Source organism: Lethenteron reissneri, chromosome 7 (genome assembly GCF_015708825.2).
Source record: "Lethenteron reissneri isolate LAM-NWPU_2019-01 chromosome 7, ASM1570882v1, whole genome shotgun sequence".
NCBI classification, from domain to species: Eukaryota; Metazoa; Chordata; class Hyperoartia; order Petromyzontiformes; family Petromyzontidae; genus Lethenteron; species Lethenteron reissneri.
The window spans coordinates 5,460,747-5,479,083 of NC_083785.1; the positions used below are offsets into that span (position 1 = coordinate 5,460,747).

Below are 18,337 nucleotides of genomic sequence, written 5' to 3' on the forward strand. Positions count from 1 at the left end.
CGTGCGGGAACGGTGCCGCGGGCGCCGGCGTGGAGGCGTCACGCGCCGGGCAGGGCACCGGGGGCGGCAGCGGCGCTCGTGCAGGTACCGCTGCTACCCGAGAGGACTTTGAGTCACGCTCGATACCCACAGACTGACGCAGAGAGCCACAGACTCGCACAGAGCCACAGACTCACACAGAGCCACAAACTCACACAGAGCCACAGACTCACACAGAGAGCCACAGACTCACACAGAGAGCCACAGACTCACACAGAGAGCCACAGACTCACCCAGAGAGCCAGACTCACACAGAGAGCCATAAACTCACATACAGATTCGTGGTATAGCGCGATTGGCATGGGGCCGAGTGAAAGTAACAAAATGGAGCCCCCTGTCTAAATTCTGCCTCCCTCCCTCTTCAGGGTTGGGGCAGTGCTGCGTCAGGATTAGGGTCAGGGGTATGGTTAAGTGTAGGGATAGGGTGGAGGGGGCAGGGCGAGGGTCAGGGCGAGGGTCAGGGCTAGGGTCAGGGCTAGGGGGGATGGGCCAGGCTTTTTGGGGTTCAAGGGAGAGTGGACGACGGCGACCCACTAAACTAAACTGCCTAGGGTTCCATTTCTGTAAGCGACAAAGCGATGGGAAGACACGTGGTCGTGTAGACGCGCCTCCACCTTGAAGCGCTAATTGTGAAGAAGATCCCTTCAAACGACGCTCAGACGTCAAGAGACCTCAAGTTAACGCCTTTGTTGCACCGACATAACAATGCCATCAAGCCCGGGACGCCGCGGCCACCGCCGCAGCAGCAGGGGACTCCGGCACCGCTGGGGGCCGCCCTGCCGCGTTTGTCCCGCCGCCCGTCGGATGACCGACGCCGTCACTTTTCTTCGCGTTCAGATTCCTGGCGAGACGCGCCGCCCGCCACCGTCAGGACGTGTTTACCGTCGGCGCTGCCGCGAGCAGCCCCCCGCGTGGGCACGGCTCGCCCCGCACGCGCCACGTGACGCGGTGCCGCGCGGCGGAACGAAAGCACCCCCGCCCCGCGCCGTAACGTAAACTGCGGTGGCGGTGGAGACGGCCGCATTACGTAAGGTGGACGACCCCGGTAATGGAGGCGCTGGCCAGAGGCCGCAGACGGGAGGAACGGCACGTCCCGTCTTCCACTCCGCTCGCGGTTATTTCCAGCCGGGACCCGGGCTGACCGGCCGCTGGCACGGCGAGCGCATCGGTAGAAACCCTCCAGCCACCACCGTCCCTTCTCGCGTCCTCACCCATCCACCCGCTTGGTCCCCCCCCACCCCCACGCCCCCATCTTCAACTTCACCGCCCGCTGCACCCGCCCCCAAACCCGCCCGACTGCGAGCACCAGACGAGCTAAATATACCTCCCTGTGTGCAGCCCTATTGACCCAGAGGTCAGAGACGGGGGAGGGATTTAGCCGGCGGTGTTCGCTCTCCAGCCTCCGCGCCGAGAGCCATTCCCGCACGACGCCGCCCGCCCGCCAGCCCCCTACTTGGGTCCCGGTTATTGACGACGGCAGCCTCCGGCGGCCCGGCCCGAGTCCGGTATGCCCCGTCCCCGTCCCCGGCCGTGACGGGAGCCGGCGAGGACCGGCGTTGCGCCACGCAATTACCGATAGCGGCGATAGACAAAAGAGATTCTGTAATTTTCCTCCCGCATTTGTTTTGAATACCTGCGTGTTTGTCAACTGCAGAGGAGGCGCAGGAGGGAGGAGATGGAGGAAGAGGTGGGGAGGGAGGGAACACGTTGTCCGGGACCAGTTGCTTTGTGTTAGGAGCGAGATGAAGCAAATCAGGAGTGGCAGGAGGCTCACGATCCAGCGGATCGTGCAAACTAATCCATTTATTTAGCGGCGAAAAAGTAAATAAATATAAAAAAAGAATAACGAGCGCCCTACGGACCATGATTCTGTGTATCCCGCAGCAGGGTGCTCCGCAAAAATTGTGTCCGCGAGCGGATGTGCGTTACGGGACGGCGGGCAGCTCGGAGGGCGAGCGAGCGGCCAATTAAAATCCCTGCTCCGCCGCTGAAGAGACTCAAACTCTCACCGCTCACCGGCATCGCAGTCACCATCATCATCATCATCCATTGGTTAATCCGCTGCTGGACCAAGGCCTCCCCTGAGCCGCCTCCCGTGCACACGAACCGATCTCGTCATCGCTGCACCCCCTCGGTGGACATCCTCTCGGACGCGTTCCAGTGCTTGGCTGCCGCTCGGCTATTGCCGTTGCCGCCGTCCCTTCCGACCGTGAAGTGTTCCCCCATCGCGGCGCGGCATCCCGTGGGAGCTGCCCTGGTGCAACGGTTCACGCACTGCAACCCAGAGATCGCTGTGGTGGCAAGGAGATGTTAACGCCCTCGCCTGGTGTGCAGGAGGTCGTGTGTTCGATCCCAACCCTGACACCTGTATATTTGGAGTTTGCATGTTCTCCTCGTGGTCACGTGGATCGGCGTGGATCGGCGTGGATCGGCGTGGATCGGCGTGGATCGGCGTGGATCGGCATGGATCAGCGGGTCTCGCGTAGTGAGTCAACGTGGAAGAGTAGGCCAAGCATCCTCCCAGATGGGCCAGTGGAGGCCCTTCCGCCAAAAACGACGTGAGCGGGCAATGGCAGGGCCGAGCCTTTAATTTTTCACCGTCACATATCCGACCGTCACATATTTGCCCTGACCGATTAACTGCCCCACACCCAGAGCAGTATTTGTGCGTGATGGTGCGACTATCATAGACCACGGTCCCGAGCGAGTCGGATGCGCGGCGTCGTACTGTATAACCGTGCTGCGTGCCATGGTCAAGGTTACAGAGACCAGGTACGGAGGGTCAACCCTGCATCAACATCATCGTCGTCGACATCGTCGTCATCATCAACATCTTCATCTCTCGGGTCCAGCACCTTGACAACAAACATCCCAACGGATAAACTGGGCACCGCCATAGAACCGTGGAATTTCCACCGCGGGTGCAGATCGTCCTCGTGCTCGTACGAGCAGGCGAACGCCGCCGGCACGCGGCTCGGTAACGCCCCGTCGTGTCTCGCCTGGGACCCCGTAACCGGGTTGTTCGAAACAGGCTTCCGTAAAGATGGCTCCGTCGCGCGGAGCGATCGGGGCTCGTCTATTTATACGGTAGCTTTGGCCCCGGGAGAAGGACGCTCGCGCAAGAGCGAGCGCTCGTTTCGGGTCAAGTCGACCTTGGGGAAGCCCCACGCGGGCGGGGGGGATGGGTGGTGGCGGTTCTGCCAGGGACGAGGAGCCGCGCCAAGGCTCCGCGCGCGAGCGCTTGGCTCGCACGCCGGTTGGCACTGCCGACAGTTTTGCGCGCCGCGCGGGACCGGGTGCAGCTCGGGTCGCTGGCGCTGGCTCAGGGCAAGGCCCTGGCTCGCGAGAGCCACGAACATCCCCCTACGGCAGCAGCCGCAGCCTTTCGGGTTGGGGAGAGGGGGGGAGGCCGTGCAAGATAAATGTCCAACGCGTGCGGGGAACGTCGTCGTCGCCACCGAACACGCCAACACGGAACCCGACGCAAAATGTCGTACGATCACGGTTGCCGACGACAATGTTAACGGCGTTGCCCTGCAATCGGCCGTTCGCACTGCTGCTGGTTGGAAGGGCCTCCCTGCGAGTGTATTTGGCCTAAACTTCCACGCTGGCTGCACAGACTTGTTGAAAGAGGTGGGAGTACCCACACTCGATCACACCGCACGCAACAACCTGCCCCACTGGTTCACATGCCGCGGGGATGACGACATCGGTACGCGCGCACACACACATACTGCGCGCGTACAGCGTGCAATTGCCATGGGCGAGTGATCTTGGTGTCGAGGACGGTCACGCAACATGTGCCCAGGGGTACGACTGACCGGGTACTCTAGTTTTAGGCCGAGTGGACCTTGAATTGCACTTCACAAAATGGCAAAGACAAAGAACCCTTTGTTGAGTCTAACAGACTGTTGGAGCACCAGTGAGTATTTGTCTCCCCAGCGCTGTTATTTACATAACCACGGCAGGTACTCATTTAAGGCTCAGCCGACCTAGGGGAGTCCCAGAACAGGTTTAGATATTCGCCACTACGCTAGCCGTGTCCGTGGATCGAACTCGCGTCCCTGGGTTTATAGCGCAGTGCAATAACCAAGACGCTACCGCTCCCCGTGGGGAAAGCACACGCGTGTGCGCGCGCCCGCCCCCCGCCCGCACACACACACACGCGGGATGCGCGCGCACACACTCAAACAGCCGGACAGCAGCCATCGATCGCCGTCTCATTCATCCGTCTAAGAGGATCTCTGCTGCTGTAATGTGTCCTCTTTCAGCCACTCCAATTCCTGGATTAAAAAAAACGTTCAGCGGACGAGCCGGAGAGAGTGACACAACAAATAAAACGGCAGAGAGTGGAGGGACGAACTGCCACAGCTGTAAAGCACACACACACAAAGCGCCCCCAGCGCATTAACGGCCCAGAGAAAGCGTGAGAGAGAGAGCGAGAGCGAGAATGGGGGGGCGGGGGGGTACGGTCGTCGCGTACAGAAACGGGGAGCGCACCGCGACGCTGCTCGGACGGGGCCCACGTGACGGAACGGGCGGCAGCGGCGAGCCACAGGAACGGAACAAAGGGGGGGGGGGGGGAGATGATAGATCGTCCCGGGCATCATTAGCCGACTTGAAGCACGCATTCGAGCGGAGCGAAATATTCATTTTCCGCGGGAAATAAAGGCCGTCGGCGCAGGATTTGGGCCTGCGCCGATGACGTCCCTGGGGACGGTCCAATCTCTCCGCTGTGGCCGGAGCGACCGCGAGCCCTCGGGGGGCGGGCACGTCGGCACAAACCCTTCACAAGTCTCCAGAAACCTCCAGGCCCCAATTTCATCTCTTCGCTTGCCGAGTGTTTGGCGAGCGCCTCTCGCATCGCACGAATCCACCTGTTGCCACCAAGCGCTGCCGACGACAGCGGCGGCGTTGGGGACGGAGCGCCGGCGTAACACGCCGCCCCTCGCGATGCACCGCCCATTAGCAAGGTTGGCTATGTACGGTGCAAAAGCAGTTCAGCGTACACACACGCCACCGCACGACGCGCCGAGACTTGTGGCTTTCTCCGCCGTTGAATTTACAACGGGAAGTGATTCAGGACGGCTTTACTGCCAAATTGTTCCGTTTTTTTGTTTTACACGATTTAAATTGTGGAATATATTCTGGGTGTGAAAAATAAGGTCGATTGAGATGCGTGAATTTTGATGCGGGAGGGGAGAGGGAGGCCTACCGAGCGAGTCACCAGGAACATCTTCACGGAACTAATGCAGCGGTGCAGCGTCCTGGGCGGCGCCCATTAGCGCGTCGCGCGGCTAATGTGCACACGCGCGCACACACACACACACGCATGCGTATGTAGCCAGACGCACAAAGAGACGATGATCTCTCGTATAGCCTTGAGTGCTGTTAGCGAGCACCTGTTAGCGAGTACACCAGGGGGTGGGTGGCCATCACCACGCCTGGCCACCTTTGTTTCCCCAAAGGTGATGTTTATCAACCAGGTCCGGCGCAGATAATCATAACCGGTGTTCGTACCACAGCGCGCTAATCGCTACACTACCGTTCCCCACTACACACATACGAACGCACACAATCACGCGGACCCACAGACTCGCACAGAGATCCAAGACAGAGAACCCCGTACAGCCTTCTCCAGTGCTGTTAGCGCTCGCTGTGGGTGTGAGAATGGACCACGCGCGCGTGTTAAGGATAAAACGGTATACGAAGGCGCTGTGTGGCTCTCACCGCACACAGCCACCTTTGTCTCTCCTGTAACGATCTATAAATGTACAATGCGCAAGCGTCCATTGGTCACGCTCTGTGTCTCCTACAGGGTTCTCCGTTTCAAGACAAAACGTGAAACACAAATAGTCCTCTTGGCAGTGCTCCTGGCTTCATAATAATCAACGCCACCAGAGAGACTCAAGGCTAAGAAATCTTAGGAAAAGTTCCTTTGTATATATCGCTGACGTTAGTCGTGGCCGAGGATGAACCTAGTTCATCGTATTCGCCAATGTCATGCGCTAACCACTGCGCCACCGCTACCCACACACACAATGCCCATAAGCACACACGCGCTCGCTCGCACACGCATCAACACACACGCGCACGCATCAACACACACGCGCACATGTGAAGTGTGAAGACGTGCAAGTACGCACGCGCGCGTGGTCCATTCTCACACCGACAGCGAGCGCAAACTATCGCGCGTGATCTCGGCTCCATCGCTGGCGCTCGCTCCCTCACACACCCGCCCACCCACCCACACATCTGCCCACCAACTCGCCGCATCGCACACCCCGGCCACACCATTATGAGTAAAGCTACCAGCGGTAAATACTAAACAAAGCTGCGCCGTTTGTTCTCAACTTGCTTTGAAGAGAGCCCAGCGCCCGCGGCATCGACCCGGCAGTCCGCGAGCCAAACGCCACCACTAGCGGCCAATTTCCCGCCACGAGCGTTTAACACCGGAGTGCAAAAACCCGCGGCATGACAGAGAGCGACCGCGCGACTTGGCACTCGGGTAAACCTCCTCCTCGATCGCGGCGGTGGCGTGTGTAGTGACGGTGGCACCGGCCCCAGACACCTCACAACCGGAACTCAACGCAGCAGCCACATCACCACCGCCGCCCAAAGCCACGAACCCCTCGCCAGAAAATGTGCGACCGAGTGCCGGCACACACCCATATATATTTTAATATGAGTAGTATTAATATTTTTTTATTGCAGTTTGTTTTTGGCAGAGAGCGCTCGCGAGGATACGCTCGTTTTAGGAGCGCGAGGTGATGTCATCTGGGCCTGGCCGGCCTGCGCGATTATTAACTTCCATTGGAAGCCCTTTCCCCCCGGGGACGATGATTAACAAACGTCGCCTGGCATCCAACAACTTATTTCTGGTTGCCCAGTGGGCCAGCCAAGAAACAGTTTTGGCCGTAAAGGAGGCCAGAGGATTCTGCTCCGAGTTGCGATTACATCACCGTGTCTTGGTAACGTGGTAAATAAAGGCCGTTCGTGCGCGCAGCCCAGAGGACGGAGCCCTCTTTCCATCCCCGCCATCGCCTTAATTACATTCCACTGCCGTCGATTTGCATTAAAACCCAAATATTTCAGACGGAACATTAAAACGGCTCGCCGTGGGACCGCCGCCGCCACGATGAACATTTCCGATGCCGCCTAAAATAAAGGAATGAAGACAATAAAAAAAGAATAAAGATCCCAAAATCAGCCCCGGCTGGGTTCAGTTAAAACACGCGGCTCTGGCGTGAGCGGCGGGCGACGGCGTGGCGCTCGTTGCCTCCGTGGGGTTTGCCGTGGCGGCGCGGTGACCGCGTAAACAAGGCCCAGGGAGGGCTCTGGAAATGGTGTTCATACGCGGTCAATTTTTCAGCCAACAAAGGAGATTTCACGACAAGCAATGAAAGAAATAAAGCGCAGACCGGCGTGGACGACGCTGCTCCGCCGTCATCCGGGCCCGAGCGGCCACGCTCGGGGAGACCGCGCCGAGCGGAGGAGACGCGAAGGCGACGTGGCCATCCCCGCCACACCGGGACGGGCGTCGTCCCAATTACACGTCATTTCAATGTGCCGTGTGATCACTTGACGCGTGCGATTTGTAATCGATATCTGAATTACACACCTCAATGTGTATCTCAATAACGCGACGTGCGGTCTATTGTCCACGTGCATCTGCATCACACCGCTGCAGTAATTTGTAATTTGAGAGTATTTTCTCATCTCCGCGGCACCGTGACAGCTTATGGCTCAAGGTTAAAGAGATGACAAAATCTATCTCTACTCACAGGTAGCGTAATTGATCACTGGAAGGGGCTGGAAGCTGTGATGATGATTATAGCAGTAGTGGAGTGGTGATGATGATGATGATTGTGGTGGAAGCGGTGATGATGCTGCACCAGAGCTGGGCTCCACCGGTTCCCCTGGGAAGCTGCGTGGGCCGCAAGTGCCCGGCGCTGCCGGAGAAAGCGCTGACGATGGTGAAGCCCCTGCCAGCGCATTCCAGTTTCTCAGTGGGGTCTCTTTGCGAGTCTCCGGTTCTCTATGTGAATCTGTGGGTCTCTCTGTGAGTTTCTGGGTCTGTGCTCGTGTGGGTCCGTCTGCGAGTCCGTGGGTCTCCGTGCGTGTCTCTGGGTTTCAATACGATTCATCGAAGCGAGCGCATTCCAGTGTCTCAACGAATCCACCCGTACGCGTTATCACGCAACCCCGTGAAATCCAGCGGTGGAGTTTATGATGTCTCCAACCTGGAGCCACGCGAGCCGTCGCTGGCACCGCGCCACTGCTAAATCCGGAGAGTGGCGGCTGGCACGGGCCTCCGGCGACCTCCCCGCCCCCCACGGCCCGCTCCCCCCCGCCGCCCCCGCTCCGTCTCCGCCGGCGAGCATCGCAATACCGAAACCCATCAGGGCGCGCGGTTTACGAGGCGCGCCGCCGCTCAAATGAAAATTTCACGGTCTCCCAGGGTCGCTCCCAAACATTTTACGCCTCCCTCGCCGTCGATTGACGGCCGCCGGCGTCCATCACCCGCGGCGATCAATGGGGGCGGCCCCCGTCGCACGTCGCCCCCTCTTTTCGGGGCGCAAATTCTGTTTGAATAGGACGTACGTCCAACGCGCGCGCCGTGCTGTTTTAAAAGCTTTGCTTTAAGCCGCTCGTAATCTCCCGTCGGCCTCCCCGCTGGCTCGTTTCCCCCCCGCCCCGGCCCATCCAGGAATCTATAACCTCCCGTCATTTATTGCTTCCTAACGCCTGCATTAGTTACCTCTTCTGGCGACCGCTTCCTCCCCGGTGTGGGCCGGCGCGTGGGCAGCGGCGGCGGCGGCCGAGCGAGCGAGCGCGCGCAGGAAGGGGCCTCCGAGGATTCCGCGAGGCTCAGCGTCCCGGAGTCGTCGGCGGAGAAAATTATTCACCGGTCAAACGTCTGGGGATAAAAAAAAACAAACACGGCAACCGATACGGATTAAAAAACAAACACCGCGAGTAGTAAATAAACCTCTTTGCTCTCGCCCGGCGCTTATTGCAACGGCGAATAAATAAACCGGAGCAAAAGGCAGCGACGAAAAACACGGGGAGTCATTAAATGTTAAGAATAACAGCGAGAACGCCGGCATTGCTCTGGAGGAGGGCGCGAGCCAAGAGCCCGGGCGCGCAGGTGAACGCGGCCCGCGGCACGGCACAGCGGTGGGGAAAGTCCACATTCCCGTGACAGAGGCCAAACCACCCGGAGGACACGGCCGCTGTTGACATTCCACAAAGTGTTTCTCGACTTATCGGCCACGGCGGGATGATGCGTCGAGTCAGCCGAGGAGCGGGAGATGACGTCGCAGATCGACGTCGATCGGTCAGCTCACGGCGCGCGCGTGGGACCGCGTGGGACCGCGTGGGACCGCGTGGGACCGCGCGCGACCGCGTGGGACCGCGCGCGAAACATCGCTTCCAGTTCATACGTTGGATGTCACTGCTCCGTGTGGACCCCGCAGCCACCGGTGGCCGCTAAACACACCTCCTGCACACCTGTAATTGTAATGACATCGGCAATAGGAGTCCCAGCCAGATCACCCTAAATGCGCGCAATCTCAAACGCTCTCCCAAGCCACCGGCAAGGCTTGCCAGGTGTTGTAGGCGCGAGGCTGCAAGGTGCAACAGGGAGGTGGCGGTGCGGAGCCGCTCCCCACCCCCCCACCACCCCTCGCCCCGTGTAGGAGGGAAACAGTGGTTTCTGGAATTGGTCAAACGCCCCAATGGAACAGCAGCCTCCTGAAAAGGAGTCTTGAGACTCACGACTGGCATTGCTGATTACGAGCTCTATGGCCACGCGGCATGCGATCGCACGCACAACACATCCGCCAATAACACTGCCCTGATGAGGAGAGCGTATCACGGATGAGGTTTCGCACCGTGACCCTTGCTGGCAGCAGTGAGCCCTGCGTGTGAGTGTGAGTGCAGCACTGTCACCATTATTCTTGGTTTCTTAGCAAATTCACCAAGATAAGGAGTGCATCCAGCACTCACCGATTCACTGCAGCCACTCTCTCGCCTCCTCGTCACTTCTCCATCACCATTACCATGGTTACTCATCGATTCCCCATCTCGCATTGAGGACTCGAGTCTATGCCAGACTGTGACTCTTTCGTCTCAGCCACGCTGCGTGCAAACATCATCACACCGCAGGTCACAACAATGTACGCACTCACCCGTTCACTCACACACTCACTCACCTACTTATCCACTCACCCACCCACTCACCAACCCGCCTACATCAGCCACTCACCACCCTGAAGGTCACACCACTTCTCTCTGCTTCCGACCCCGCACTGCTCCAATTTGGAATTCATCTCCCATCACCATCGGCCTCTTTTCCCCCCCAAGCTCTTCTCATAACGACGACAACCTCGCTCGGTTCCAGACACGTGTTGGCAAATCTTAATGCTTGACGATGTAGATCATAGCGCTGTTTGTTGCTGGCCCGCGTGACGTTCTGGGCCCTGCACTCAGCACCCGTGGTTTTTATAAATGTTTTTATAAAACGGGACCCGGCGTGGACACGCGTGGGGGGTTATCCGGAGGGAAACAGCCCGCATCCAGCCACGTTCCAAGCCGTGTTTGGCAGAGAGACACGCGCGCCCCACGCGCAAGCGCCGCCAGCAGCGCAGGTAGCGTTTCATCGCGGCGCCGTGCGACCACGCTGCCGGGCGGCTCTTGCGCACTCGCACGCACGCGGCGCCGCATCATCGCCGCGCCGTTATTATTTTGGCTCCCGGGCCAGGCCCACCACGGCGGGGTCCGCATATTTATTTCTGCTCGCGTCCGCCCCGCGAAACGCACACCGCGTCCACACGTACGGCTCCACCTAAACAAACACGGCGCGCGGAGGTAGCGCTCGTAATAATAATAGTAGTAGTAGTACGAGTAGCGGTAGTCGTCGTGCGAATAGCGAACGTGGAGTTGGACCTGACGGTGGCGGGCGGCCAGAACGGTTGGGTTCGCGTGCCAAATCAGATCGGCAGGGCAGGGGCCGTGGTTAGCACGTGGCCACAACCAACCCCCACCCCCGCATGGCCCCCCACCCAACACCTACGAAATGAATCGCCTTGTTTGGTGACGCAATGGAACGAGTACGCCGGCCGCAGCCGCCACATTTAAATAACGAGCGCAAACAATTTACGGCCGGTGGCGGGGGCGGGGAGGGTCGCCGTGTTTACACAACCCGCTCGGGTTTTCGAGAAAACAGCCGCTCTAGAAATCGCCGGATTCGAGGTTTCCTGCGGAGCTCACGGACGCGAGGATCCCACTCGCTCTCCCACGTGGCCGCGCGGACCGCAGGGGTCCGCCGAATTGGGCTCCGTGCATCCGCTGCACCTCTCTGTCCCGGCAGCGCTCTCGGCGGCACGGGATTAAGAAGCCGCTCGGAACTGCGCACGCGGCGCGCAGCCCTTCGTGCGAGCGGACGGCTCACGGAAGCGGATATCGAAGAGCTACCCTTGAGAGCCCTTCAAATGATCTCCGGTTCACACACAGCCGGGGGCTGAGACCGTCCACTCGCTACGCTCGAGAACTCGGTTACGCTTAACACGGGCGGGACGCTGCCTGGATTCAAACCCAGGGTCTCGGCGTTGCCGGCTCAGCGCTCTGACCTCCGGCTGTTAGCGAGCAGAGATCTGGGTTCCATTCCCAGCCGCGGGAAACATTACAGCAAGCGTTGTGTGTGCGTGTGCATAGGTGCACGTGCGTGTAGATGGTAGGGGTGGGCGAGTGGAGTCTCGAGGCTAGTGCACTGTGCTACAGAGCCAGCGACCCGGGTTCGATTCCTGGCCACAGCTCACATCAGTGGCAGGCGACATCCGAACCGGTGCTTTGTAGCCACGAGCACCTGTTAAGCCGACATGGCGTACGCGGGTTGGTACGGTGTTGCCTTTGTCTCTCTCGTGCTGATGTCTCCCAGGTCTTCCATTCTTCCCAGGTCCCCCGTGCCCCCTCACCCCAGGTCTCCCGGGTCCCCAAAGGTCCCCCAGGTCATCCAGTTCCCCCGTGTCTCCCGACAGACGTGGTGGTTATACTGGGAAGCACCGCTCGCTCCCGGCGCTGGAACTGGCTTCACGAATTCGAAGCCAGTGCCGGAAATGTCCTCCCTTGTCCCACCTCTGACACGTGCAACCAACACGCGCCAAAACAAACACCGCACCGAGTTTGGAATAAGCGCGCGCCGCGGTTTACTCGGCGCTTCACAATGAACACGCAACGCGGCGCTTCACAATCAACACGCAACGCGGCGCTACGCCCCCGTCGGTCGGACCGACAGACGGCACCACGAGCCCTTCCCATTCCGCCGCCCATTGCGACCCCAACCGCTGGAACGATCGGCAAGCCGCCGCCACCGCCGCCACCGCTGCCGCCAGCGAAGATGAACGATGCGCTCCGAAAGGGGCTCGGCAACCCCGCGGCGCAAGCCGCGCGCCGCGACTCCTAAGGAATAGCGGCCAATTCCCACGATTAGATTTGCGTTCGTTTCATTTTCCTCTCTCGTGCTCCGAGCGTCGTTGCGACGCGAGGCTTGGGGAGGGTTCGGGGCGGTGGCTCGGGGTTGGGACGCCATTTGAAATATCTCGGAGTCACCCTTCAAAATGAGATTTTTCAGAGATTATATTTTGGCGGCAGCTCGCGAACGCGAATGTGAAGCGTAATGGTGGGGCGAGGTGGGGTGGGTGAGCGTGGTGGGGCGAGGTGGGGCGAGGTGGGGTGGGTGAGCGTGGTGGGGTGGGTGAGCGTGGTGGGGTGATGTGGGGTGAGGTGGGGTGGGTGAGCGAGGTGGGGTGGGTGAGCGTGGTGGGGCGAGGTGGGGCGAGGTGGGGTGGGTGAGCGTGGTGGGGTGGGTGAGCGTGGTGGGGTGAGGTGGGGTGGGGTGAAGTGGGGTGGGGTGGGTGAGCGAGGTGGGGTGGGTGAGCGTGGTGGGGTGAGGTGGGTGTTAGTGGTAGCTGCGGGGGTAGAAAGGGGGTGAGGACGATGGAACAGACCCCCCCCTACCACTACCCCCCACTTACTCCAAGAAAAAACAAATACCTTGGCCGACCACAATTGGTGGCGTTAACGATCTCAGGAGCACGGCAGCAACTGCCTTCAATCATTTCCTGGAATTTCGGCTTTCCCCATCGTCCGGTCCGTCCTCGTGAGCCCAGTGCGCGCCGTACCCCCCTTCCCCTCGCGCCGTTCCTCACCGCTACGCGAGCAGCCCGCCGCTCGCCTGCACATCCGTAGCAGACGCGAAGCCGCTCCGAGCCACGATCGATCGTGTCCTCCCGCTCGCGGTTCGACGAGACGCGGACCCCCCCCCCCCCGCCGACTGTCACGCGGGAACCCAGGGTCCCGTGTGGACCCCGGGAGCCCTCGGCTTCCTGCACCGCGCCACTTTGCGCGGCACTTTACGAACAAAAATGTTTTCGACGATTATCGGCGCGATTGCACGCTGGCCGTGTTTAACGCCGCGCTTTGCCGACACTGGCCAATAAAGATAACCGAACAAAAGAGGAAACGGCATTTGGCGGCTTTGTTGTTTTATTTTCTTTTTCTACGGCACGACCGCCGCGCGCGCATCGGCCGCAGCGGCGCGGTTCACGTGAGCCGGGCAAACCCCGTTTTCCAGAGCACCGCTGCCGCTCGGCTCTCACCTCGCTCCGGCACGACGACGGTGGCCTAGGGCGTTGGCCGCCGCGTGTTTATTCTGCGCAGCTTCAGAGTTATGCGGCCTTTTCACGGCAAACCGGTTACCCTGCGCGGAAGTCCTCGCTCGGGATAAATCGCTCGCAGAATCTTTACAACGCCGATGAACGTTCATCGCCGATTGCCGAAGGATGGCGATGTCGAGCGAAAGTTCGATTTTCAGTGCGAGAAGAGGGCTCGGGCCCCCGCCGTCACCGGACCGATCGTCGTCGCAAACCTTCCGCCGAGTTTGTTTGAGATAATTATAGAATAATTCGTAGCGGTAACCGCAGAATAAATCGTCAAGAACGGTAAATATTCTCCGCGGTTCTCTCTCCGTCGCCCCGCGGCACAATCCACAACACAACCGCAACCACCACAACCACAATCTACTGTCACCATCACAACTGTGACCATCATAACTGCAACTCGACCGGAATCACCACGACCTATTCACTACCACGATCACCACAGCCACATTTAACTGTCACCATCACAACCGTGACCTTCACAACCGCAACTCAACCAGAATCACCACGACCGCACCACGACCGCACCACAACCGCGATCATCACAACCACATCCCAACGGCGATGTCAGTGTGCTCGAGAGAGAGAGAGCAGGGCTGCTCCCTGTGCGGGCTGCGTAACCCTAGACGCACGCTTGATTTTAACCACTTTCACATTCCACGAGGAGGGTGCCACTAACGCGGGGTTTGGCCGTGCGGCGGTGGTCGTGGTGCTGGTGGCGGTGATTGTACTGCTTGTGGTGGTTGCAGTTGAGATGGTTGCAGCGGCGGTGTTTGCAGTTGTAGCGGCGGTGGCGGTTGTGGTTGTGGTACGAATTATCGTTCGTGTGAACATTCTTGACGCACTACTGGCTCCAGAAAAATATATTTTTAAAAAATGGGACTGCCCGAAAAATTGCAAGGCGGAACCCTCTTGAAAGGCAGCCACGAGCATCGCCAAAGCCAAAGGGCCTTTCTGGGCGAACAAAGTAAGAGTGAGCGCAGTGCGATTGTAGCGCTGATGACAATAACGATCGCAAGCCTCCCCGCCGACACGGGCAGTTGGAGGCAGGAGGAGAGCCAAGCAGGCACGAGCCCCGACTACTCTGGGCCAAACGCATGCCGGCTAAAATGCGGCCCCCCCCTCCCCTTCCTCCTCCTCCTCCTCTTCTGCGGGAGACACCAGACAATGACGCCAGACAATGACACGGGAAACAAATTGGGGGAATGTTTCTCGTCGACCCCGATTCGCATAAAGCAACGGCGGCACAAAGAACAATGACTTCATTAATCCCCGATGGGCGCACGCGACGCATAATAATCCCGCGCCCATTACTCTAATTGCTGCAGGGCGACGGGGCCTCCCGGTCCCCCCATCGCTCACCCGGCTCCCCGCACGACTCGCAACGCCGACGATTTGTGGTGGGGGTGAGGATGTGGTGGTGGGGGGGGGGGCGCCCTGCTCGGAGGGGTCACAGCTTGCGGGGGGCTGTGTGGGGAGATGGGAGGGGGGGGGGCGTCCCGTCTTGTCAAATTCCCGCACGGGGAAGTTTCAAAAGCGTCTCTCGAATAAATACCGCTCCGAGCGAGACTTGGAACGTCACCAAATTCCCCTAGATGGGAATACGCGGAGCGCTCGCGAGCGGTACACGCCGCTTCCTCCCCCCGCTCCGTGTCCACGCGCAGGCACGGCGCCGTGTTGCCCTCGCGCTCGCGGCTGACAGTGCGAAGCTTGCTTCAGATCGCCGGAGGTGTCGGGGGTCTGCGTCGGGGCTGGTGGCTAGGACCAAGCTGGGCCGCCCTGGTCTCCCCAGCGCCGATGGTTAAGCGGCGGAACCAGGTCCTCGTTTCAGGCCAAGTGGACCGGGAAGAGGCCCAGGACCGGTGCAGATATTCGTCACCGACGTTGGCCGCGAGCGGGAGTCGAACCGGGGTTGCGCTCGCCACCGTGCCTCCACCGCTCCCCACGCGCACGCACGGCTAACCTGGCGCGGCCGTAACGAGTAAAAGTCACCGCTTCTTTTTGAAGAGGGGGGGAGGAGGGGGTCGTTTGTTTTTGTTGGAATGTTTTCTGCCGTCTCGTGTCAGGAGTAATTTTGGACTCCACGAGGAGTGGGGATGAGGCAATGGAGGACGGATCTCTCTCTCTGCGCGCCAACTCAGTTCCCGCACTCAATAGCCGCCATTGTATCGGAAGCCGCTGCCGCTCTGCCAAATCTAGGTCAGCACCGCCTTCGAGAAACAGACGGCGTGCGGCTCGCGGTAACACGCACAGGCACTCGCGCACTCGCGCGCAGGCACACGAACGCATACACACACGAGCACGCGCGCACGAGCTCACGCGCGCACACAGGCGCACGCGTGTTCACAGGCCTCGGCACGCCCGTCAGACCTCACACAAACAACCGCTGCCTCGCAATCAATCCCTCCCCCCTCCTCCACCCATGTGAGTGAGGGAGGGAGAGAGGGAGGGAGGCATCCCATTGCGATCGGCCTCTTTGGAAAAGGAGACCTGGGACGTAAACACAGGGCAAAGTTCAAAGGCGTGCGCTGCGCACGACACAAAGTGTAGCACGGTGCACGAGGACGTGCGCGCTCACGCGTGCGGAGTCAACGTCGCCGCCACGAGGCCGCCAAGTGCTCCGGGGGAAGAGGCGGCGGGCAGGAGGGGTCCCCGGCCGAGGTCTCCGCATTAGCCGAGTCGAGCCCCGTTTATCGCCGCGTCCCGGATTTGGGAGTCGTTAGCGGGTTAAGCGCGAGCCACCTCGGGCCACGTCATCAGCGCCGGATCACGGCGCAGCGGCGTCTGCGGGGATCATCGCCGCCATGCCGCCACCGCTGCCCGTGGCGCCGGCAGGGACGCCGCGGAGAGAACTCCAGGGCTCACAGTGGGCATCCCAGAAGACGCGGGGCAAGAGAAGTAGAGTCCATGGCTCGGGTAACACGACGGCCAACCCGAGCCCCGACCCTCCGGACCCGTGCCCCGAGTCCTAAGCTCTAACCGCGACCGTAAACCCGAACCGCAAACCGTGACCACAAAACCATAACCACGAACCATAAATCCTCACCCTCCTAACTTATAACCTCTAACCTTAACCCACTAGCCATAACCCTAACCTAACCCTATACTCTAAATGGCTAACCCTTGCCCTAATCTCGAACCCATAACCCTACATGGAAACGTGCACGTGTCACCCCCTCTGCTGGGGCGGACATCTGCTCGGGGATCGGACACAAATCCGCGGAGACACAAATCCGCGGGGACAGGAGTGGCATTGCCACGTTTCTTTCCCCACTTAAGAGAGGGCAGTCGTCATCATCGTCGTCGTCATCAGCCAGGGTCAATCCACTGCTGGATGCCGGCAGTAGCAAAAAAATCTAAAGTCTCCCCTCCCGCTGGGATTTCTCGGCAGCAGAAAAGGCCCAGGAGGATACCCACAGGCCAATTCACCCGTGGCGCTACTACCCGAGCATCCCACAGCGCCTGGGAGATGCAACGGATTATTCACATTTGCACACACACACGCGCACACACGCGCATACACGCGCGTGTGTCGACATTTTAAGAGAGGTGGTTTTCAGAGGTGGAAATTTGGAGTGCCTATTGCCGGCACAGAAATCAAAGTCAGACGCACACTCGCCGTGCCGTTCAGTGGCCGTTCGACACACACGTGCGTGTGTGTACGCACTATTGCCTTCATAGGTGCTCGCTAACAGGACTTGCCCCAAAATTCTGTTGAGGCTATATGGGGGATCATTGTCTTTCAAGAGCTAAGCAGATTACCCTCACTGTACGTTCCTGGTGTTGACTTTGCACACATGTACACTCTCCGGCACGTGCACACTCGCACACACACGTGCACACTCGCACGCACACGCGCGCACACACACGCACGCACACACACGCACGCACACACACGCACACGTGCGCACACACACGCACACGTGCACACACACACGCACACGTGCACACACACACACTCGCATGCACACACACACACGTGCACACTCGCACGCACACGTGCACACACACACACACGCGCACCCACACACACACGTGCACACTCGCACACACACATGCAAACGTGCACACACACACACGTGCACACACACAGGCGCACACTCGCACGCACACACACAAGTGCACACTCGCACACACACACGTGCACACTCGCATGCACACACACGTGCAGACGAGCACACACACGTGCACACTCGTGCACACACACACACACACGTGCAGACGAGCACACGTACAAACTCTAATCATTGACATTTTTACCTGGTTAGGCCCACTTTCTCAGAAGAGACCTGGCCATGATCGTCCAACTTAGTAGCTTATCGTGTGGAAATTCACAGCAGCCAAATACTCTAAACGCGCGTTCCGAAATGCGGGGGGGAAACCCTTGAGTACCCGGAGAAAAATATACAGGCGTCAGGGTCGGAATCGAACCCACAACCTTCATAGGTGATCTCATAGCGATCACCACACCTTCGTCTCCACAGTGCTCATGTTTACACACCACATGAGGTCATCGTTTAAGGCCGAGTCGAACTAGTCTCACACACACCCACACCTGTACACATAGGCAAGTGCCC

General features: G+C 59.7%; 1 protein-coding gene across 3 annotated transcripts in view; it reads right to left on the reverse strand.

The window, feature by feature from the left end:
* LOC133356514 (thyroid hormone receptor beta-like) overlaps positions 1-18,337 on the reverse strand; it is a 114,946-nt gene that overhangs the window by 78,821 nt on the left and 17,788 nt on the right. For all 3 annotated transcript variants that reach the window (XM_061574079.1, XM_061574070.1, XM_061574061.1), the window contains exon 2: positions 8,801-8,959. The gene's annotated coding sequence lies outside the window, so the exon portion shown is untranslated. The remainder of the gene's footprint in view (positions 1-8,800; positions 8,960-18,337) is intronic.